Raw genomic sequence first — 22,151 nt, 5'->3', positions numbered from 1 at the left:
AAGCAAAAGAATTCAATCTGTAGATTGTAGGATGGTAGATTTAGAGCTAAAAGAATCCTCAGAAAACTTTTCATGCAAATTGTTCACAAAGAAACCAAGAAGTAAAGAAGTTGAGCTATTAATAGTCTCCAAACCCACACAAATAAGAAGTGGCAGAGATAGGATTTGAAATCAAACAAAAAAATGCATGAAGTGCCCATTCCATATAAAGTGCTGTGTTAGCTCATTTGTTTTGTTTTATTTGTTTGTTTTATTAGCACACAAAGACAGATTATAGAAATGGCCCTTTTTCTGTGCATCTTGACTCTTACAAGCATTACCAATTCTTATGAATGGTGTCTATTAAGCCAGTAAGGATTTTAGAAGCTTAGGTTTTACTTATTATCCCTACCTGTTCTCAGTCTAGTCCCTACAGAAGCTTCACTTCCCACTGACATACTGGCTTCCATTTTTGTCAACAAAAAATCATGTCTGGCTGAATCCTAGTGCTGCAAGGGCCCAATGATGAGGTAGAAGATTTTAACCATTTTCAGCACAGCTATAGGGTGGAGTTAATATCTAATCACATGAATGTATAGGGTAAACACTATATGCGATTTCTTCGTTGAAAGACTGGGATAAAGAATGATTCCAATAGTCCTGTACATAGATACTTTTAAATATTATTTTGTGTGATTGAAATGAATAATAACTCATTTCTTTATTCAGGTAACCAAACTGACAATCCCAGTAAATATAACCCATTTTTCTTGACTCTTCAACGTTCTTATTTCTTGCACGAATGCACAAATTGTATGAATGCTGCCTCATCTGGATTACATTCTCTGAAAGTATTCTTTACACACATTTATTTATGCATGTAATATTTTAAACGAACCAATACTAAAGTCTTTCTCTTTGATTTATTCATTTACCAGTGTTGTTTAGCAGTCGAGACATTATTAAACATTCCCAAGTAAAAAGTGCTAAACTAATTTGTCTACATTCGTTGCCTTTACATCCTTTCCTTTCAGTCATTTAGCATTTTGCAACCTATTTTCCAATCTCATCACTCAACCAAACCTGCTGTCTCAAAAGTTATATGTGTTCTTTTAAATTCTGAGGGTCTATTTTCCAACCTAATCCTTCTTGATATATCTGCAGTATTTGACAGTGTTGACTACCCTTTGGTCTTGGATATTCTCTCTTAGTTTGAGTTTTTATGACGTTATTCTTCTGATTCTCCCCTATCAGGTAGTTTCTTCTCAGGTTCCTTTGCTTTCTCATCCTCCATATTGTACCCCTCTAACTGTCAGTGTTCCTCTAGATTTTGAGTCTTTTCTTTTCCCTTAACACTTTCTCTCAGTGACTCCACCAGGTCCCATAGACATAAGTATCAGATTTATAAAGATAATTCTCATAACTATATATCCAGCACCAATCTCCCTCCTGAGCTCAGATTTCTTATCAACAAATTATTGTTGAATATCTCAAGGTAAATATTCCATATACATGTGTAATTCAACATGTCCAAATCAAAAACCATTATCTCTGCCTCCAAATTCTCTCCTCTACTAAACTTGCCAATATTTATCAAAGATGCAATTATTTTCTCATTCTTCCAAACCAGTAAGCTAAACTTCACCCTTGACTCCTCATTTTCCCTCACCTCACAAAAAAAAATAGTTGCTGAATCTTATTTTTTCTAGCTCAATAACATCAATTTTTATTATCCTCCACTTTCTTTTTACTCACATAATAACCACTTTAATTCAGGCCATCACTACTTCTTTAATAATAGCTTACTAATTGATCTTCTTTCCTCAAGTATTTACCCACACCAATTCATCCTCCAAAAAGTTGCTAATGTAATTTTTCCTGTTGTGCAATCTTATAATATCACATTTTTACTAAAACATATTCCAGCCTATTGCCTCTAGAATTAAACATAAATGCCTCTATATGACTTCTAAAGCCTGTCATGCTAGTTCCCATACTCTGGGATCTAGTGAAAGTTAGGAAATCTCTGTTCTTCACACACATCACTTCAAAATCAATTTGTATGCCATTGAACTTATTGCTCCTTATGCCTGAAATGCACTTTCTCCTCATCTATGTACTTGGGGTCCCTCACTACTTTCAAGAGGTCCTTTTTACAAAAAGTATTTCTTTTAAAAAAAAATATTTCAGTCTGAACTTAAGAAATAAAACAATGGGGAGGCCAGGTAGCACAGCAAGTAAGAGCACTGTCCCCAGAGTTGGGATGATCTGGGATCGTATCCGGGCCCAGAAACTTAGCACCCACCCAGAAACACCTGGTCGTGTAACCTTGAGCAAGTTACTTAACCCCAATTGCTTAGGGGCAGCCAGGTGGCTCAGCGCATAAGAGCACCAGCTCCAGTGTTGGGATGACCTGGGGATCAAATCCGGGCTCAGATACTCAGCACCACACCCAGAAATAACTGGCCGTATAACCTTGAGCAAGTTACTTAACCCCAATTTCTTTAAAAAACATAAATAAATAAAACAAGCTGTTTTCCCTGAACAAAGCAGAATAAAAAAAAAAGAGGATTGCACTTGAAAAATGCAGATGCATTATGTACAACTTGCTGTTCCTTTCAAATGTACAACAAAGTTGCCACATGACTTTCTTTTATTTTCCCTTTCCCCCAGGCCAACCTTTGAGATGACTCTCATTGGTGTGAATCTGCATGTGTGCATACATATTCATATATATGCATATACATATAGACACATACATTTCTTAATTCAAACATCTTCCTTCATGGGATCTTTGTGGTTAATTTGGGTATTTATAATACAATGATTTGGTTACTCAAAGCTATTGTTAAAATAATACTGCTGTTACTGTATACAATGGTCTTTTGTTTGTGCTCATTTTGATCTTAGAGGTCACCAAATGCTTTTCTAAAATCACACAAAGCATTTCTTGCTCACTCAAATCACTAACGCTCTCTGCTGTTTCATTCTTTCTACTTAACCACTTTGCATACACATATATACACACACGTACACATATATATTCATGTACTTATATATATATATATATATATATATATATTTGTCTACATTGTCTTTCCTGAAAGACCATAAGCTCCTTGAAAAAAGAGATTATTTTAATTTCTGCATTCATTAGTCCAGCACCTAGGACTTTATTTAACACAAAATAAGTATTTAAGACATATTGATTGATTGATTATCATTAGATACCTTCTAGGGTGTAAAGCCAAGCATAAACAGCTTTGCAGAGGACTGCTGCTGTGAACAGCTTTCAATATTGTAATTACATAGTATAGCAAACCTTCTATTTATTCAATAACAAATCAGAGCAAATCATTCATAGAAAATCAAGGTATAGCATTCACAATGTTACAACTTATAACAGAAAATTAAAATACAGCATTCACCATGTCAAAACTCAACAACTTATCACTAAAATGGCCACATGGTTTTCACAAAGTGGTCACATAGTTTTAAACAAAGTACATTCAGATTTTGGGGTCTTCATGGATGGGGTCCCTGTGTCTTCGCCCCTGCTAATCTGCTAATGCGATAGGTTGGAAGAGCGTGATTCCAAGGATACACTTTAATGGGAAAGGAGCCACGGAGAAGAACAATTTTCTTTTTTTTCCCCTGATCTAGGTCTACACTGGAGTTTGTTTGTTTGTTTGTCTTTATTAATTTGTCCCTTTAAGTTTACAATATTCAGTTCCACAATTCTTTGAGTTTCAAATTTTCTTCCCCTGCTTCTCCTCCCTCCCCCATGGCTGCATACAATCAAGTATGGGATCTGCAAATACTTTCACATTAGACATTTTGTCAGGTTATAAAGGATTGTAATGAATGGAATGGACAGTGGGAAAGAGGAAACAAAACCAAACAAGAAAAAGACAGAGAGCAGGTAGTTTGCTTCAATCTACATCCAAACTCTGTTCCTTCTAGTTCTTTCTCTGAATGTAGACATCTCTCTCCAGCATGAGTCTTTTGGAGGTGACTTATAACCCTGCATTGCTGAAAAGAGTCCAGTCTATCAAAGTTGGTCATCATACATACATTGTGTCTATAATTTTGTACAAATTTCCCCTGGTTCTGCTCTTCTCACTCAGCATCAGTTCTTATAAGCCTTTCCAAGTAAATATGAAGTCCATCTGCTCCTTGTTCTTTATAGCAAAATAGTATTCCATTATATTCATATACCACAAATTGTTTAGCCATTTCCCAATTAATTTCAAATTCTTTGGCACCACAAAAAGAGCTGCTATAAATATTTTTGTACATATGGGTCTTTCTTCCACTTCTATGATCTCTTTGGGATACAACACTAGAAGTGGTATTGCTGGGTCAAAGGGTATGAAATTATTTAGAGCCCTTGAGGCATAGTTCCAGATCGATCTCCAGAATGGTTGGATAAGTTCACAACTCCAACAGCAATGCATTAGTGCTCCAATTTGTCCACATACTTTCCAGAATTTGTCATTTTCCTGCTATGTCATCTTAGCCAATCTGACTGGTGAGATGTGGTACCTCAGAGTTGTTTTCATTTGCATTTTTTTAATCAATAGTCATTTAGAGCATTTTTTCATATGCTTATAGATAACTTTAATTTCTTCCTCTAAGAACTGCCTGTTCATATCCTTTGATCATTTATCAATTGGGGAATGACTTGTATTCTTATAGATTTGACTCTGTTCTCTGTATAAGTTGGAAATCAGGCCTTTATCAGAGACATTGGTTGTAAAAATACTTTCCCAACTTTCCACTTCCCTCTTAATCTTGGTTACAATGGCTTTCTTTGTACAGAAGCTTTTCAATTTCATGTAATCAAAATTATCCATTTTGCATTTTATAATGCTTTCTAATTCTTCTTCGGTAATAAAGTCTTCCCCTCTTCATAAATCTGACAAGTAAAATATTCCTTGCTTTCCCAGATTGATTTATACCTAGATCATGCACACAGTTAGACTTGATTTTGGTATACGATGTTAGATAATGATCTATGCCCAGTTTCTGCCATACTATATTCCAGTTCTCCCAGCAGTTTTTGTCAAATAGTGAGTTCTTATCCCCCAAACTGGAGTCTTTAGGTTTATCAAACAGTAGATTACTATAGTCATTGACTTCTGAGTCTCATGTACCCAATCTATTCCATTGATCCACTAAGCCATTCCTCAGCCAATACCAAGTAGTTTTGATGACTGCTGCTTTGTATTTTGCTTTAATACAGATTAAAATCTGGTACAGCTAGACCACCTTCCCTAGCATTTCTTTTCATTAATTCCCTTGATATTCTGGACCTTTTGTTCTTCCAAATGTATTTTGTTACTATTTTTTTCTAGTTTTATAAAGTATTTTTTTTGGTAAATTGATTGGTATGGCACTAAATATGTAATTTAATTTAGGTAAAATTGTCATTTTCTTATATTAGCTAGACCCAGCCATGAGCAATTTATGTTTTTCCAATTAGTTAGATCTGAATTTATTTATGTGAAAAGTGTTTCGTAGTTGTATTCATAGAGGTCCTGGGGTTATTTTGGCAGGTAGATTCCCAAATATTTTATAATGTTTACAGTAACTTTAAATGGGATTTCTCTTTCTGTCTCTTGCTGTTGAATTTCATTAGAAATATATTGGAATGCCGAGGATTTATGTGCGTTTATTTTATATCCTGCAGCTTTGGCAAATTTATTTATTGTCTCAAGTAGTTTTTTACTTGATTCTCTAGGATTCTCTAAGTATATCATCATATCATCTTCAGAGAGTGATAGCTTGATCTCTTCTTTGCCTAATTGTATTCCTATGATTTATTTTTCTTCTCTAATTGCTACTGCTAACATTTCTAGTACCAGATTGAATAAAAGGGGTGATAGTAGACACCCTTTTTCTTCCTTGATATTATTGGAAATGCTTCTAGCTTATCCCCGTTACATATAATACTTGTTGATGGCTTTAAATAGATGCTACCTATTATTTTAAGGAAAGCTCCATTTATTCCTATACTTTCTAGTGTTTTAAATAGGAATGGATGCTGTACTTTGTTACAAGCCTTTTCTGCATCTATTGAGACAATCATGTGGTTTCTGCTAGTTTTATTGTTGATATGATCAATTACACTGATGGTTTCCCTAATATTAAACCATTCTTGCATTCCTGGAATAAATAGTACCTGATCAAAATGTACTATTCTTGTGATAAGTTGCTGTAGAATATTTGCTAATATTTTGTTTAAAAGTTTTGCATCTATATTTATGAGGGAAATTGGTCTATAATTCCCTTTTTCCATTTTATATTTTCCTGATTTAGGTATCAGTACCATATTTGTGTCATAAACAGAATTTGGTAGGACTCCACTAATTTTCCCAAATAAATTATAAGAATAAAAATTTTCCTTAAATGTGTGATAAAATTTACTAGTAAAGTCATCTGGCCCTGGAGATTTTTTCCTAGGCAGTTCTCTGATGGCCTGTTCAATTTCTTTTTCTGAGATGGGGTTATTTAGTAATTTACTTCCTCTTCAGCTAATCTGGGCAACTTATATTTTTTTTAAATATTCATCCGTTTCACTGGTTGTCAAATTTGTGTGCATACAATTTAGCAAAATGATTCTTAATTATTGTTTTAATTTCCTCTTCATTGGAGGTAGATTCACCCTTTGTATTTTTGATACTCATAATTTAGTTTTCTTCTTTCTTTTTTTAAATCATATTGGCTAAGGTTCTATTAATTTTATTGTTTTTTTCATAAAACCAACTCTTAGTTTTATTTATTAATTCAATAATTTTCTTAATTTCAATTTTATTAATCTTCCCTTTGGTTTTCATTATTTTTAATTTAGTATTTAATTGGGGATTTTCAATATGTTCTTTTTCTAGCTTTCTCAACTGTATGCCCAATTCATTGACCTCCCTTTTCTCTAATTTATTCATGCATGCTCTCAGGGATATAAAACTTCCCCTAACAACTGCCTTTGCTGCATCTCACAAATTTTGGTAAGTTGTCTCATTATTGTCATTCTCTTGAATAAAGTTACTGATTGTTTCTATAATTTCCTGTTTGACCCACACATTCTTAGGATTAAATGTTTAGTTTCCAATTAGTTTTTAGTCTATCTTTCCATGGCCCTTTATTGCATATTATTTTTATTGCCTCATTGTCTGAGAATGATGCATTTAATATTTTTGCCTTTCTGCACTGAATTGTGACGATTTTATGCACTAGTCCAAGATAGATTTTTGTATATGTGCCATGTACCACTGAGAAGAAGGTATATTCATTTTAATCCCCATTCAGTTTTCTCCAGAGATGTATCATACCTACCCTCTCTAAAATTCTGTTCACCTCCTTAACTTCTTTCTTGTTTATTTTGAGGTTAAATTTATCAAGTTCAGAGAGGGGGAGATTCAGGTCCCCCACTAGTATAATTTTGCTATCTATTTCTTCCTCTAATTCCCTTACATTATCCTTTAGGAATTTGGATGCTATACCACTTGGTGCATATATGTTCATAATGATATTGCTTCATTCTAGATGGTGCCTTTTAGCAAGATATAGTTTCCTTCCTTATATCTTTTTATTAGATCAATTTTTGCTTTTGCTTTATCTGAGATAAGGATTGCTACACCTGCTTTTTTAACTTTGGCTGAGGCATGATATATTTTACTCCAGCCTTTTACCTTTACATTGTGTATATCCCCCCTGCTTCAGATGTGTTTCTTGTAAACAGCATATTTTAGGATTATGGTTTTTAATCCATTCTGCTATCTGCCTCTGTTTTATGGGAGAGTTCATCCCATTCATGTTCACAGTTATGATTACTATCTGTCCCTTTTTCTCCCTCCCCTGTTTATGCTTTTATTTTTCTCACCTCCTCCCTTCCCCTCCTTAAGGCTTCTCCTTTTGACCACCACCTCCCTTCATATTCCCTTTTTATCAGCCCCCTCCCCTTTCCTTCCATTCTCCCTTACTTCTTCCTTCTCTTCCAACTTTCTACCCTTTCCTAGCCATTTCCCCCTCCTACTGCCTGTAGGACAATATAGATATTTATACTTGTTATTTCTTCCTCGAACCAAGATTGACAAGAACTGATCTCATGCAATGCTCCTCTCCCTCCTCTCTTTCCCTCTATTATGATATGTTTTGTGTCTCTTCTTATAGAATCCTATACTCAATTGGCTGTGTTATTCCCTCATTGCACCAGAAACAATGAGGGAAAAGCTCATACAATGTTCATCTCTCTCCCTTCTTTCCCTCTACTATATTGTTTTTATGCCTCTTTATGTGGCATAATTTACATTTTTCTGCTTCATTTTTTCCTCTTCTTCCATTGCAGTCCTTTTGTAGCCCTTAATAAGGTTTTTTTAAATCATCATTTTGTGTAATTTATACCCATACCCTCTATTTGTCTACAAACAGTTTGATCTTCATAATAACAGGGTATGTTTGTGTATGTGTGTGTGTGTGTTTTCCTTATTTACCTTTCTATGTCTCTCTTGTGTTTCATAATGGGAGGTTGAATTTTCCATTGAGCTCTGGCTTTTTCATCAGGAAGGTCTGGAAATTCGTTATATCATTGAATGACCATCTCCTTGCCTGGAAGCATATGTTCAGTTTTGATGGGTAGGTGATCCTTGGTTGTAACCCAAGCTCTTTTCCCTCACAGAAAATTGTACTCCAGTTGCTCTAGTCTTTCAGTGTAGAAGCTGCCAGATCCTGTGCAATCCTCACTGTGGTTCCATATTTGAATTGTTTCTTTCTGACTGCTTGTAGTATTTTCTCCTTTGCCTGATAGTTCTGGAATTTAGCCACACCATTTTACTGACTTTTCAATTTGGGATCCCTTTCAGGAAGTGACCAGTGCATTCTCTCAATTTATTTTACCCTCTGGCTCTAGTATCTCAGGGCAGTTTCCTTGATGAGCTCTTGGAAGATTTTGTCCAGGCTCATTTTTTCATCATGATTTTCTGGTAGACCTATGATCTTCAGATTATCTCTCCTGGATCTGTTTTCCAAATCAGTTTTTTTTTCCATTGAGATATTTTACCTCTTTTTCTAGTTTTTCATTATTGATGTTTTATTTGACTTATTCTTGGTTCCTCATAGAGTTCTTTGCTTCAATTTGGTTGTTCTAGGTTTTAACAATTTATTTTCCTTGGTTAGTTTTTTTCCATATCACACAGTTTTCTTTTTAAGAAGCTGTTTTCTTCACTGCAATGTTTTTATATTTTTGCAATTTTGATTTTAAAAGAATTATTCATTTTATCTTCTATCTCTCTAATTTGGTTTTCAAAGTTCTTTTTTGAGCTGATCTATGAAAACTTTCTGTCTTTAGACCAGTTCCCTGTTGAGGCTTCAGCTGTGGGTATGAATTCAACACTGTCTTCCTCTAAATTTGGTTCCTCTCACAATAGGAGGACTCCAGAGTCTTTGTCTTTGCAGTCTGCTTTTTACCCATTTTGTGGCAGGGTCCTAGCCATGCCCTTCCTCTAGGGTTCCCAAGAATTTACTGTTTAAATTTTGCTCTGGGGAAGTAATTATTGTGTTTTCTGGGTCAGAGGAGGGGATTGGAGGAACCAGGATTCACTCTGCCATCCTGCACCCTGGAAGTTCAAATAGGGGCTTTTTTAATTTCCAGGATTTGGGTTGTTAGTCCCAGAAGTAGCTGCTGTACTGCCAGGAGACTCTGTGCAGTCTCAATCCTGCAGTCATAGGCCTGTCAGCAGCCCTTGCCATTGGTGGAGCAATTTGCCGCCGTGTTGATCAGGCCTAGTCTGGGCCTCTGCGCTATTCCAGATCATCTTCCAGGCCTCTGTGCCACCATGGGTCATCTTCTGGGCCTCTGCCTCTTTTAATTTTTAAGCTTTGGTTTGAAAGACCAGCATGTTTTCAAAATTTGATCTTCACTCATCATCTCACATAGACACACTTCTAATGAGAGAAGATATAACATTGGAAGAATGAATGGATGAGGAAGATGTTTTGCAAGAAAGTAAAGCTCAGAATCGCAAACTTATTGATTGAGTTTCTGTGAAAAGCAGAAGGCCTTGAAGATTTAGTCTCATTCTTCATAGAAGAACCACCTCAAGACATGGATAAAAAAAATCAGATACAAATACCCAAACATAGCTTGTGAATTGCTCACTTCTGAAGTCTCTCAGATGACTGATAGATTAGAGAAGATGAATATTTGCTAATGAAACAGTGCAGCTTCCTCCTAAATGATTCCCCTCTGAACCTGTTACTCACCAGTTTCTTCAGCAAGGTGCTAAGAATTCTTATTAGCTGAAAATCAGAACAGATTTTGGATTTCTTAAAAAAGAAGCATGATTTTGTAGACTTTTATCATAAAACACATAGGAACTTCTGATATCATGGATTTACTGCTCAGGCTACTGACTTGTATCAAACCTTCACAGCCCAGGCAAGACAGGTTGAACTGGTTAAATGAGGAGAAGATTTTCCAGAGGCTTGTGGGAAACATTCATCCATCTCAAGAAGAAGATCAGCATTCCAGCACCTTGCAGTAGCTCTGTGAAATTATCCATCTCAGCAGAGACCAGATGTTACAAGTCCAGAACAGCCCATAACCAGACCCCCTTCTCTCCACTCTAGAAAAGCAAGAGATTATTGAATAGCATCTATCAAATATTTTTCACAAAGAGAAAAACGAATTAGCGATCAACGCTGTAATCTAGATATGGCTCACTTTGCTGGAGACCAGAAGGCCAACATTTGAAGGCCACATAGAAATCTGCCCACCAGGCATGAGTCACTCAGCATATTCAGTCACAACAAAAGTGTTGTAGAAGCCACAAGAGGAAAATTCTCTGCTTTCCATGGATTTCTGCTTGAGTAACCCAAGAAAAGTGTTATGAAGACAACATGGGGTGTATTGGACCCTCCCATCAGGAACACTCAATTAAATGTGATCTGTATGATCTTGAGCCTCCTACAGACCAACACAAACAGTGTCAATGTGGATCTCCTGGAGCTCAACAGCATTGGCGTGATACTGGATATGTTCTTCAAATATACATGGAATAATTTTTTTAAGTGCCAATTTGTGGAATGAATACTTGAAACCTGGGAAATGAATGAGAAGAAAGAGGGCAAAGAAGGCAGATGCCATGGTTACATGGGCCACCTAACCAGGATTGCCAACTGCATCATGCACAGCACAGACAAGGGGCCAAACAGTATGTTTGTGCAACAACTGATTAAATAGCTTCCAGATGATATCAGAGAATGGTGGGAGACCTTCTGCACCAGCTCTGTAGGGAGACAAACAAATGGAACACTGGTTCCAACCTGCCATATTCATTCATCCAGTGAGGATGACATTGACTTGAAAGAAACAGGTTTCTCGCAGAACTCTTCATTACAGCAATTTGGCTTCAATGATGAGAAGTTTGCAGATCAAGATGACATTGGCAATGTTTCTTTTAATCAGGTGTCAGACATCAACTTTACCCTCAATACAAATGAAAATGGCCTTGTTAGAAGCATGCTGTAAAGAAAGGATACAGAAGTTTGATGATGGTGGTTTTGATGAGGAAGAGGAAGACATTTGGGAAGAGAAGCACACTGTATTCACTCCAGAATCCCAGAGACGATCGAGTTCAGGAAACACAGACAGTGAAGAAAGTACAGACTCAGAGGAGGAAGAAGGAACACAAAATGACCTGTTTGATTCCAGCAGCACCAACCCCTAGGACAAGATGGAGATGGACATCAGCAAACCACCCAACTGGTCAGCCAACTTTCATATGCTCATGGAGAGGACACATGGTGCCAGCCTTGATTCAGTGGGGTCTGACGTGTGGTACACAGAAAAGCCAATGCCAACCAAAGAGACCAGATGGGCTGCTTTCTCTGAATTTACTTCTCTGTTGAGTAGAAAGGATTCTTTAAGGAATAATTCTCCAGTAGAAATGGAAATCAGTACTAAACTGGTGGACCCCATGACTCCCAGTGCTGTTTCACTGACAGCACCACCAGAGGGCCCAGGTAGTGTTGCTATGGAAGCCACTTCTGATGGAGAAGATGACACTGAAAATGCTGACAAGGGAATGGAGACAGTGATGAATGGCAGCATGAAAGAGACACTCAGCCTTACCATAGATGATAAAACAGAAACTGCCAACTTCAAAAATAAAGAAGGAAAATTGTCTACTTCTCAAGATGCTTCTTGTAAATATGTGGTGGAGGAGAGGACAGAAAATGCAGATGCCAGTTCTGTTGCTTCCCAGCTGACAAGCCTGAGCCCCAAGCAGAGGACTGATCAGCCAAGCCTTTTGGGAGAGACCTCTGTTAATGGCCCTGCATGATATGTGATGTCTCCTGCTGTTGAATGAGGATGACAGACTGATAGCCATGGATTAAAAAAGGGTCGTTCTTGAGGATTTCATCCAGAGCCTGTCCAAGCCAGTCACTGCTGCACTAAATTTGCAAGGAATCAGACCAACAACGTTTATATTCTAGCCTTTAAGACACTGTACAGAGAAATTTAGAAGTATAAAAATCTTGCACATTGACAAATACCAAACATTTTTACCTATGTTTATATTGTATTGTTATGAATAATGGGTGGCCTATGGAGAAGACCTTGCCCCCTGTAATAATAGTAGGAATCCTAGAGTCCAAATGGCTGTAAGATTAATTTTATAAAAGTGAATACACAGATTTATTGCATTGGAGACATAACTATATGACAATTAGTGTGACCAAAGTCTTTAGGCCGTTTTCATACATTTTTTCACCTTGTACAAAATTCTAAACTCATTTTTCATCCAGGTTGGCAAGAAGTTGTAGGAATGGAATGCCCTCTAAGAGTTCTTTTAGTTGTTCTGACACTCAAAAGTGATTTTAAATAAGAAATTTTGGGTGTTCTTTTTATAACCAGTTTTTAATTGGTGATTGTTTTCTGTATTGTTTAAAACAGATAAAAATGTAAGTCTATTGGTAGAGATTTTAAGTATTTATTGCTATAACTTAGTTGCCAAATTGATGTGACTTTAAAACTATATGTTCTGTTCAGTCTTGCTTGCTTGAAATGATTCCTCATGCCGATGGAACACTAGGTTATTTAGAGTGGATACAGCTCATGGTTTGGGGTTGGGCCTTGTTCTTTTTGTTTCTGGGAGTTCACCTGCCTTTTAGCCCATTCATTCACCAACCTGTACCTTGTTAACCAAGTATCACAAATGAACATTTAGGAACAGTCTGCATATTTATGACAGTCCACTCATATCAGGCAGGCCACAGGAGTCAGTGCACGTACTGCTAATGTAATTAGCATGAGTTCAGTTTTGGGCATAGCATTTTAAAAGTACAAATCAAAATTAGTCATCTGAGTATGTTAATCGTTTTCCTGTACCTTGTGAATTTTTCACTCATTATTCTAAGCCAGTGATTTTGCCTGTCAATAAGCATTTATTAAGAGTTTATAATGTAGGGGTGGCTAAGTGGCACAGTGAATAGAGCACTGGCCCTGGAGTCAGGAGGACCTGAGTTCAAATCCACCTTCAGACACAACTCAAAAACTAGCCATGTGACCTTGGGCAAGTCACTTAACCCCAATTGTCCTCCGAAAAGCAAAGCAAAAACAAAAAACAAAAAAAAAAGAGTTTACAATGTGCCAGATATTGTGCTAAGCACTGGAGATACAAAGAAAGACAAAAATAGGACTCCTGCCCTTAAGGAAATCACAGTCTAATGAGGGAGATGACATGCAGATAATTATGTTTATTAAAAAAAAACATACCTACAATGTATAAGAAGGATGATTTTAGAGGTAAGGGACTAGCACTGAAGAATTCCAAAATGTGTCTTGCAGAAAGCAAGATTTGAGCTGAGTCTTGAAGGATGCTGGAGAAACTAGGGAAGAGATGAGAGAAGTGAGCTCATTCCAAGCATGGGAAACAGTCTGTGCTAAAACATAGAAGTAGGAAATGGAATGGAGTGCTCGAAGAATGGTAAACATGCTACTGTTACTTGAATATCAAGATCAAGGAAGAAAAGGATAAAATGCAAGCTTAGAATTAAGAAGGGGACAGATTATGAAAGCTTTATATGTCAAAGAAAGGAATTTATATTTGATCCTGGGGGTAATAAGGGAACCACTGGAGCTCCTTGAGTAAGGAGATGATATGAACTGACTGACCCTTTAAAAAAAACCAGCTTTGCAGCTGAAAATAGAATGGATTGGCATGGGGTGAGCTTAAGATATGGAGTTATTGCACTGCAGAATAGACCTGGTAAGAACTGATAAAGGCCTGTACTAAGATGGTGACTGTGTGAATGAAAAGAACGGGACAGGTAAAAGGAAAATCCAGAAAGAGAGTTGTTGTGAAAGCCCAGAGAGCAGAGACTATCCTAGAGGAGATGGTGATTCAGTGTCAAAGGTTCTGCGGAGAAGTCAGAATAAAAATTGGGAAAAGGTCACTAGATTTGGTAATTTGATTTTGCTAATAACTGTGGGAAAAGTAGTTTCACTTAAATTATGAGTCTGGAAGTTATACTGCAGATGTTTTAGAAGGTGTGGAGAGGAGAGGAATTGGAGTCATCTTAAGGGTCAAAAGCATTCTCAAATAATTTAGCTGAGGAAAGAAAAAACAGGGTGAAAGGTAGAGGGAACGGTCAGATTAAGGTTTGTTTTGTGGTTGTATTTTGGGAATGAGAAGACAGGTATACTTGTAAGCAGCAGGGAAAGAATCAAAAGACAGGGAGAGATTAAAATCGAACATTTAAGGATGAAAATAGGGGCAATCTGATGAAGAAAAAGGGAGGGAATGGGATCAAAGGTGGAAGGATGGGCTTGGAAAAAAGGATCACCTCTTCATCTGGGACAAGATTAAAGAGAAACACAGTGTAGGAAGATACATAAGCTATGTAAGATGAAGAGAATGGGAAAAGAGAAAGGTTTTAATAAATGGTTTGAATTTTAAGACATTGGTATAGTGGTGGACTTGGAGTCCAAGAAGACCTCAGTTCTAATCCTGACTCTTATACTTACTCATTTGGTGACACTGAGCAAATCACTTAATTTTTTTTCTGCCTCAGTTTCATTTACAAAATGGTTGCTGCATATTTCAAATTGCATAACTTATGTGAAGTACTTTGCAAACCTTTAAGCACTATTTAAATGTTAGCTCATTTTATTATTAAGCTGCCTACCAGCATGCAATACAAATCTATTAAACTATTTAACAGACGTCTTTTCAAAAATAATTGTGATCTGCTTGAAATTTCACTGGATTAGTGAGAAGTTAATTGGTGTTGGCTGTGTACCTTTATAACCTTAAAACATAAAAGGTTATTGGGCTAGGTAGAAAAAATATTATCATTCTACTGGATGTTTCATATTTTATTTCTCATTATGTGTTTTACTTTGTTTATTTGTCTGTTTTGGAGGGGAGAGATCTTTTCGGTGGAGACTCGGATCCTAAATGATGTTAACAATAAATGTCAAAGCAATTCAATTTAATAAACATTTTTTACATACCTACTCTGTGCCAGTCACTGAAATAGATGCTGAAGATACAAAGACAAAAAGTTATAACAGTCATCCTAAAGGAATTTATATTTCCCCTGGGGTGAGGGAGTGGGAATGATGATTAACAATATATGTATAAAAAGTTAAGTAACAAATATAAATAATTAATATTTGTAGAAATATCAGCAATGGAGATGTGAAGCACTAATGAGAACAGCCTAGGAAAAAATGTTCAAGACAACAAAATTATCTACAAAAAAATTTTCGTTTTATTGGAAAATCACCCATATATATATAACAAAACAACTGGTTTCTGTCAACTACTTTTCTCTCTAATAGCTTAAGTTGAGCAATTAGAAGCCATTATAACATTCTAAACCATGACTTTATAATAAGAATTCATTAAGTAGGCCTTCATTCTGTAAGATGTTACACAGAGAAGAATGCTAATGATTAAAAATAAAATTCTTTCCCTGAGTTTATTGAATGATTTTTCCCAGTGTTATGTAATATTTTCTGACCCCCTATAATTCAACCATGTTTTCCTTTTTTTATCTTTAAAGTCTATTTCAATATTCCCCATGTGCCATCAGCACTTTCATCATGGGGAAAATGAGATTTTGATTTATATATTATATTCCTTTACATATTATGTATTTTATTATATATTACATTATAATTATTTTATATATATGTATATATTATTTTCTCTTACATATTCTTTTACATATCACAACTTTTTCTTTGAGGGTACGTAATAACTGTGATTTCATTGTTGTAAGGACCTCCGATGGTAGAAACTCCATTCATTTGTGTGACTCAGAAATGTTCAGTACTTTATTCTTAGAGAATTGAATTTGGCCTTGAGATGTTAAGGACTTGTCCGTGGTGCCATAGATAATTTCAGTCAAAGGTATTCCTAGATCCTTTAACTTCCTTTCTCTACAGCTTGCCCTCTGTCCACTATGTTACACTGTCCCTTATATACCCTAATTTAGGTCACTTTTAAATGACATTTTCAAAATGTTTCAGAAACTAATTTAAAAAAAACACACCAATAAGTAAGGTCAAATTATTGTTATTGTGGTTATTAGGACCAATTTTACACTTTATAAAATTAATTAATTCCAAAATTTTGCATAACAAAATATGAAATGATTCAAGGTTACATGGTCAATCAATGTGTAATGTTACTTTTCCATTGAACCAGTACTCCTTGATTGGCTAGTGACTGTGTATCACTAATGCCTTGACTTTGGAATTCCCTCCATCAATGTGTAAGCCATCTACAAATTATATTATCAGTTTGATCTGAGGTTTGGAGAAGTTAAGTTACTTGATTAGTCATACAGCTTCTAAGTGCAAAGGGTAGGATAAAAACATTTCTCTTCCTATCTTTCCACCCCCAGTGTTCTAGCCATTATGTCAGACTTCCTCTCCGGATGATAAATGAAGCTGGGTAAATTCCAGAGTATATTTCTTTGGAAATGCAACTATTGGTTATATGAATCTAATGCTGGCACTTTATACCAAAATCAAGCCCAGGCAATTGCCTGAGGTTCCATATGAGTCATATCATAGGGATATGAAGCTATATCAACAAAGAAACCAAAAAGTCATTGCTTCTGAAAAATATTTTTTCCTTTAATTAGCATTTGGAAATACAACAAAAATAATTTTGACCAATATATTTTATTAGTTATGTCTATATTCTTAAATAGGTTTAAGGTTTAAGCAGATCCCTACATTGAAAACCTTGGTCTTTGTTTCTTTATATTTTTCAAAAACCATCCCAGGATAAAATCAGTGACCTAAATTCAGAAACATGATCAAGTACAGACCTATCTAGCTCCAGAATAATAAAATCACTATCCTCTAGATTTATTTATCCTGTTATTATGCTCAAACAGAATCATTTCAGTTTCTAAAGACTTTAGAATAATTTGTTTTTGCCAAACCAATTTGTAACTTGTCAAAACGAGATTGCAGTTTTACAACCACCTGGGGAACAACCAATCCCCTTCCATAAATAAAAAAGTTATCTGCATAAATACGTACTAAGATGTCCCTATAGATTTTAAGCATATTGTATATGGTAGGAAAGTAGAGACTTCATTAAAAATGAGCATTAGATGAGTTGATGGTATATAACTTAATAGACCAGATTCCAATATTATAAGAACTGATAATAATGTAATAAGAAGATTTGCAGTCACATATTTAGGATTAAACATGGAATACTAGGTTAATATGGTTTTATAAAGCATGATATTTTGATCTTGAATTTTAAATACCTGTAGCTCCTATCTAACAATTTTATTCTCAGTTTTCATTTAACAACTACTTCCCACTACTCTCAAGAAACCCAGTAGTTGCATTTTATACTCCTTCATACTTCTGAATCATTACATAGGCCATGCTTCCTTCATGGCATTGTGCTTTCTGATGCTCTCAACTAAATCTCTTCCTCACTCTCCTTTGAAACTTTGGTCAAGGTTACTGTCCTCATAAAGCATTAATTACATCCTGTTATGTTCTGTGATTACATAAACACAAATCAGGAAAATATCAAATACTTAGCATATTTTCAGGAGCCATAGGAAGACTATATTAATCCTCTAAACCTTTTCTAATAACTTACTTGTTTCTGAAATTTCATTCCGTTAAGAATTGATTTATCTTAAGGCTTTTATTCCTATTGCAAATACCATTTGGAGACATTTGTCATTTACATTGTTGGATCTGTAAGCAGATTTTGGTCAAAGGGTATATATATACCATGGTGGGTGAGGAGAATCATAGAGGAGAGGATAACATAATTTTTGTATGGAAAGGGACCTTTGAGATAAAATAATCTAATACCATCATTTCACAGATGATACATAATAAATTAGTGTAAAAAGTCAAGCTTTCTAACACTACTATGTAGAACACCTAAAAGTAAAAAAGAAAATAAAGATAACGAGAAACAGGAACAAAGAATAAAGAGGACAGTTTAAAGTCAAGTTTTATTGTGGCAGCTAGGTGGCACAGTGAATGGAGTACTGGTACTAGAGTCAGGAGGACCTGAGTTCAAATCCGGCCTCAGATACTTAACATGTAACTAGTTATGTGACCTTGGGCAAGTCACTTAATTCCAATTGCTTTAAATTCCCCCCTTCAAAAAATAAAAATCAAGTCTTATTTACTTCACAATGTTGCCTAGGTACAATCTTGTCACTTGCCTTTATATCATTCATAACAGATGTTGAATGAATAAGATTCTAATCATGCATTTGATAATTCTGAACTAACCCTGAATTAGAGGCAAGAAGAAGGCCTGAGTGGGAAGCTCCAACCAGCTATGTGACTGTCAAATAATGGTAGGGCAGAAAGAGAACTGAGTGATGTTCTGCTTTTGCATTATGGTTCTACCACTCTATGAACATAGATTTACAGCTGGAATGGTCCCTAGAAGCCATCTAATCCAAGCCACCAAAGTTGATGATTTTTTTTAATGAATCAAAAGAGGTTCAATCTTGTGATGTTTTAGACAGAGATAGAGTTTGAACCACAAGCCTCTAACTCCAAATCCAGGTCTTTTCCCATTGCATCATGTTGAAACTTCATATTCATTGAGTTTCTTACCTTGAGCAAGTTACTTAATTTCTCCATATAATTCATTCAGTTGGATTGCAAGATCATTGGCTTTCCTTCTGGTTTAAAAGGTTTTTTAGTCACTTCCCACTTTGAAATACTGCTTATCCTAAGCAGAAGTTCAAATATTAACTTTTTCATGAGGACAAGTCCTCTCTGTTTCCTGACAAGTTGGTAGCGATTCTTTCTTCACTCTCCTCTTAAAAAAAAGAAAAAAAAATAGCATACGTCACTTTGTCATATACATATTGTTGTATGACCTATATTCTCTGGCTAGATTGTGAGTTCTAAGAGGACATATAAAGTGTATTATTTAATCTTTGGATCTCCCTCTGTAGCAAGCAGAGTGTTCCAAATAAAGTAACAAATATTTATTAGAATTATCAGATTCATAATGTACATGTTTGTACTGGTCCTGTTTCTTTTGAAAACACAAAAAATATGCTGCCTTTACTCCATTTCCTGGTTTATCCAAGGGTTCTTCATTAGCAAACCATAAGAGCAGATGACATGACACTTTTTTAGCATGACATTGGGACTTAGATTTATCCTGGTGCATTGTCCACTCTTCATTTTTTGGACTATGATTGTTAATCATTTTAATTTATTTGTCCAAGTTTCCAGTGGCATTCTTAATTTTGTCTCATTTTTTTTTAGCCACTCTTCCCCTACCATCCTTTGATATATTAATTATTAATATTTAATTGGTAATAACAAAATTCACTAATTAATTAATCATAATAAAAATCGTTATATATTCATCAGAAGAAGTTATGGAAAAGAGATGAGTTAATATTCAAATCAGGGATTTTTTTTGAATTTTGGAAAAGTTTTTTTTTTTTTTGCTGGGGGCAAGGAAGGTAGGTTTATTGAAAGACACTTAAATTTTGGTTACCAATGTTTTATCTATTCCATTAGAATAAGTAATCAAAAGCTAGATAAAAGAATAAGCTATCTATATATTTTTTCTTTTGCTTTTTGGAAGGGCAATTGGGGTTAAGTGACTTGCCCAACGTCACACAGCTAGTTTTGTGTTAAGTGTCTGAAGTTGGATTTGAACTCAGGTGCTACTGACTCCAGGGCCAATGCTTTATTCGCTGTGCCACCTAGCCATCCCTAAGCTCTCCATAGTTATATTAAAAATACTCCAAAATCGTTATTAATTAGAGAAATGCAAATTAAAACAACTCTGAGGTACCACTTCATACCTATCAGTTTGGCTAACAAGACAGCAAAGAAAAACAGCAAATGCTAAAGGGCATGTGGAAGAATTGGGACATTCCTGATAAAGTTGTGAATTGGTCCAAACATTTTAGAACAATTTGTAAGTATGCCCAAAGAGCTATAAAACTATACATACAGTTCGATACGGCAATATCATTATTAAGTCTGTATCCCAAAGGAATCAAAGAAAAAAAAGAAAAGGGCTTATACGTGGGGAATAATTTATAGCTATTGTTTTTGTGAAAGAAAAGAATTGGAAGTTGAAGGGATGCCCATCAATTGGGGAAAAAAAAAAATAAACAAGTTGTGGCATATGATAATAATGGAATATTATTGTGCTATAAGGAATGATAAGCAGGCTGCTTTCAGAAAAACCAGGAAAGATTTATATGAACAGATGGAAATTGAAGTGAGCAGTACCAGGGGAAAATTGTACACAGTGACAGCAATATGGTATTGATGATCAGCTGTGAATGACTTAGCTATTCTGATCAAGACAATAATCCAAGCCAATTCCAAAGGTCTTATGAAAAAGTTATCCAACTCCAGAAAGAGAACTGATGAACTCAGAGTGCAAATTGAAGTGTAAGGTTTTTTTTTACTTTTCTTACTTTTTTGTCACATGGTTAAAATGAAAATACATATTTCATATTTTCATATGAATAATAGCTATATTGCTTAGCTTCTCAAAGGGGGTGGGGCATGGCTGGAGACCAGGAGAGAATTTGGAACTCATTTTTGAGTATTTAAAATAATTAATAAAAATGTTAATGTTTAATACATAAAAACTTGAGGTGTTCCTGATAATAAAGTATTGTTGTTTTTTCCTCTGAGAAATTATTAAAATGAGAATTGACCCAAATATTCTTTTTGATCTATTAAAAATACAAACTATTTGAGAACAATGTACTTCTTGTTCCTATCACAAGTGAATGAAGTATTAGACATTTATTACTCCGATATTCCAATAGATCCGTGATATTACTGATATGATCCAGATTGCATAACTTACATGCCTTCTCAATTGTACATGACTTTTTTCCATATCCTTTTATAAATCTTCTATTTGGCATTTACCTCATGTGTTGACAGCTTCCCTCTGAGTATTTTAACATTACATAGGTGCTGGGGTGGCCAGGAGGCACAGTAAATAGAGCACTGGCCCTGGAGTCAGGAGAACTCGAGTTCAAATCTGGGCTCAGACACTTAACACTTACTAGCCATGTGACCTAGGGCAAGTCACACTTAACCACAATTTCCCTGCCCTTCCCCCTCCAAAAAAGAAAATAAAAACATTACATAGGTGCCAAGGGCCTATCTATTATCCATTAGTCTTGTTGTATGATTGCCCCACCTCCTTTATTCATCACATGTCTCTTGGATTATATGTTTAATACTACTTCTTACTTGGAAGACCTAAGTATTAGTATGCTGCAACTTTCTAAAAATCATCTTTTATTTCTCTATGGGAATTTGAATAACTAAAAAAATTGCAGTACTCCCCAATCCACAGTCAGATGAAATCACTGAAAGAATGGTGGTGTAAAATTAATTATTCTAATTTTTCCTTTTTCTTCATGTAACTAATTTAGAATCACTAAAAATTCTGTGTACTTTTCCAGAATTCAGTCTAATCTGTTTTCTTCCTCCATTTCAACTCTTAGACAAGTTCATCATTTACGTAAAATGTGTATTCAATCAATCAAAAAGCATTTGTTAAACACATGTCGTTGTTTAGTCATTTTATTCATATTCAACTCTTTGTGACCACATTTGAGATTCTCTTGGCAAAGATACTGCAGAG

At 35.3% G+C, this 22,151-nt stretch overlaps 1 pseudogene; it reads left to right on the top strand.

Annotated features, from left to right (window-relative positions):
• Positions 1-9,214: 9,214 nt before the first annotated feature.
• LOC138165684 (serine/threonine-protein phosphatase 6 regulatory subunit 3 pseudogene) lies at positions 9,215-12,942 on the top strand (annotated as a pseudogene).
• The last annotated feature ends 9,209 nt before the right edge of the window (positions 12,943-22,151 follow it).

Source organism: Petaurus breviceps, unplaced genomic scaffold, assembly GCF_028583685.1.
Source record: "Petaurus breviceps papuanus isolate PSGF00001 unplaced genomic scaffold, PetGlider_PUasm1.0 214, whole genome shotgun sequence".
NCBI lineage: Eukaryota > Metazoa > Chordata > Mammalia > Diprotodontia > Petauridae > Petaurus > Petaurus breviceps.
Note: the sequence above shows the minus strand (reverse complement) of the source record. Positions and strands in the feature narration are given on the sequence as shown.